Here is a 3,718-nt window from a genome sequence, read left to right on the forward strand (position 1 = left end):
CTGACAGATTGCTGATTTTATCTTATTTTGTCCTTGACTTGGTACAAGTTTGGGGATTTCTGAAAAGACCACGCAGATAACCACAAATATCAAGAAAGTTGTCTTCAGTATTCAGTAGAATTTAGATTTAGGTTTCCTTCCTGCTTCCCACCTCCTTTGAATAAGGAAACGTCTTTGGGACCAACTTTATGGAATAAATGAGCTGTATTCCAAGTAATATAGTTATAAATTAACAATGTAGGAGTTATTGATAGAGAAACGGAGAAAACTGAAACATGACCAGAGTATTGGAAATAACGTGGTACATCACCTAGTACAGTGACACATAATAGGTGCTCAATAAATTTATGCTTACAATTTTTGCCACATCATGGCAGGATTTTTTTATTAAGTTAAAATTATCTTTTAAACACCTTCTGGAATTTTAGAATATTCATTAATAATGTCTTCAAACCTTTCAACTGAAATAAATTTACAACTGAAGTCTGGTGATTTAAAGTTAGAAAGTTTAATCTTGAATATAGATGAACATTTTCTCTCCCACATTTTCTTGGGCATTTTGAGAAGTAAATGCATTATTTATTGGTCCATGAAATGTGAATGTAAATATTCTTTGCTATACACGATGACTATATATCTGCATTCATTCTCAATGCCAAAACTAGAATCATTAGTCTTAATGATCATTTTAAGTACAGGCAGTCCTCGCTGTCCTTGATACCATGTTAACCGAAACTTGTGCATGTCAACACGGTGTCCTTTGCTTGGTTAAGTGTGAGCTCTTCCTCCCTTTTTAAGAGTTGTACAATGTTTTTCAGTCGCCTACTGAATCAGGTCATAGACTATGGAATTGCCCCCACAGAAAGGAAAAAAAAAAAACAAAAAACGTTCCAACTCTAGCACACATTTTATCTACTCTTAAACTTAGGAAGTATTACAAATAGCATTTTCTCATGTTCTCTGGCCTATACCTCCCCTCTAAGCTTCCTTCAGTGTTCATTCTCACCTCGTAAAGAGATGAAGTGAAGAGACAAACAGAAGTCATTTTCTTCCTTTAGCGGCTTCTGGTTTAGTTAGTTTAGGCCAGACTCTGTGGACGAGTACCTTTTCAGGCAACTTTTTTTTCTTCTTATTTCTATGTCCTCAACACCTAGTGGAGTATGTAGCCAATAGTAGATGCTTAATAAACATTTCTTAAATTAATATTGTTGACCTTTTCTGACCCTGTTCTTGACAGTAAGATACATAATTTGCCTTCATCCCCTTAGTCCTTAGGAACAGCTAGAGTCATGGATGTGAAAGTGATTACTGTCATTAATATCCAGACTAAAATTGCTCTTGATTTTAGTTTCTCCACAATCATTTTCCCTAAACAATGAACTCTGTTCACCTTATTTTTAAAATATGCGCAGTGAATATTACTGGTAGCCCAAATCTTCTAACATAAAATTTCCATTTTGTAAAAGCTTCTGATAAGTACATATGTGATGAATTGAATGTTTGATTATTATACTTTACTGTAATGTTCTTGAAAATATTGATATCTGGACTGGAAAGAAAACAGACGAAAGTAAATCTCAGAATAAATTACTGCTTTAAACATGATGCATGTGTGATGGTTGCTTCTTATCTCTTAAATATAACTAAAGAATAGGGGAAAAGTCTTTAGAATCTATTTATAAAAGAAGATTATTAAAATTTAGGCTTATTCAAATCCAATGGTAGGGGATACTAATATATGAGTTTAACATGTATCCTGCATTCTTGATTTTAGTAATTGTAGTGCTGTCATACAGCATACATGCAATATATATGCTTATTTTTAATATGTCAATGAAATGTTAACACTCTGCTTCTACTGAGTACTGGGATTATGTATGCTGAAGGGAAGATATTCTAAAAATGAATTGCTATACTAACTTTTCCAAATTTACGGGGAAAATGTAAATGGATAGAATAGTTCCAATACTGAGTTTTTTCTATAAATTTTTCATAAACCCTTTGCACCTGCTTTTTGCTTTTCATATATGAATCATGTATAAATTAGGATAAAATTTGACATAAAATTATCTTAAATTTAAAATGTAGAGATTTCATGGTGATCCACATGAAGCATATCATTCCCACATACCTCTTCCAAAACACATTGAGAAGTGCAATGTATAATTCTCTAGTCTTCATCGAAATTTAAAGTTGGTTAATTTCATGGAAGGATAGCATGTAAATGCAACTCTTGAATTCAATACTTAATTTTAATCTTAGAGATTTTGAAGGAAAAGAATGTGATACATGTTATCCCTCAAAGTACAGAATTTAGAGGTCCCATAAAGCCGCTACTCAATTCTTGGCTCTGACCATGGCTCCTGACCTACAGTAATTCTGGATTTGTGGTTCACCGTGGAACAAAGAAGGGCAATGGTCATTTCACTGTTGCAGTCTCACCAAATTCTGCAGTCATTGAGTCAGGAAGGAAACATGACTACAGGATGATGCAGAACCCACAGTTGGCCATAGGACCCATGCCAGCCCTTCGAATACAGCCTCCCAGGAGGTATCACAGGGACAAATGTTTTCTCCATACTTTTTGATTTTGTTACATAGTTTACTACAAAATGGTTCTTACCCCTCTGGGAAATGAGGCTCCTATTTTTAATATAAGTCAATGAAATGTTAACACATGAAGTTTCTTACTTAGGGGGCGATTTTTCAGGAACGTGTCTAATACAGAGATAGATGTAAGTATAAATATATGGAGAAAGAGATTTGCAGGATGTCGGTGAACATCCAAAAAGTAAAACTAGTATTTTCCATGAAGTCACAATAATTAAAAAGGATTTCTTTCAAAGGCTGCCTCCATAGAAGTTAGACTGTAGTTTCTATTACTAATATTACTTACGAATATGAATAACATTTTTTTCCATACTTAATTATACGTTAGGTAACTTGAGAGGAAGCAACATGCATATTTTTTATTTAAGTGAATTTTAAGTATTCACCATGATATCGGGTCTGATAGCTGGTTTCTACCGCTGTTTTTTCTCTTTTGTCTTCATGTATTTCTTTTTTCTGTCATCTTGACTTCTTTTAGCAGCTGATTGATTCTGTTACAGAGTATGGCTGTTTCTTTGACCTAAAGTGCTGGCATTCTGCAAACCACAGATCCTCTGTTACAGTCTTTGCCTCTGTTCAATCCTTGGTTTACAGGCATTTATAATGTTTGCAGTCAGTAACAGGTTTTAGATGTTCTACCATTGTATTAAATTCACATGAGAAAGTTGGTGATAAATACCCTGTGTCCAATTTTATGCACAACTTTAAGATCCCTGGTCACACCCTTCTCATTCTCTTCAGACCTCATGCCTCTATTTCTTTGCTCACTGTCTTTATCCTACTTACATAAATAGATCAGACACTGTGCCCCTCCCCACTGTTTTACTTTGTAATCATTCCCTTCCTCTGTCTTTCTTTGTCCCCGCTCTGTTTGGATCATTTCCCTTTCTCTTTTTGTTTAAAATTTTTTGAATCGTTCCAACTCTGTGAAATGCTTTGCTTTTTCATATTATCCTTGTTATGCTCTGTCCTTCAAAGTCCATTCTCTGCTTTTCCATGCTCTGCGAGGCTGACTTCTGTGGCAGTCACATCACCCAGGCTTCTTTGCCCTCTGGTTCCTATTTGGTTTCAGCCAATTTGGAGGCTTTGGCAAATGATCAGAGAAAGG

This window comes from Mandrillus leucophaeus, unplaced genomic scaffold (assembly GCF_000951045.1).
Source record: "Mandrillus leucophaeus isolate KB7577 unplaced genomic scaffold, Mleu.le_1.0 Scaffold178, whole genome shotgun sequence".
NCBI lineage: Eukaryota > Metazoa > Chordata > Mammalia > Primates > Cercopithecidae > Mandrillus > Mandrillus leucophaeus.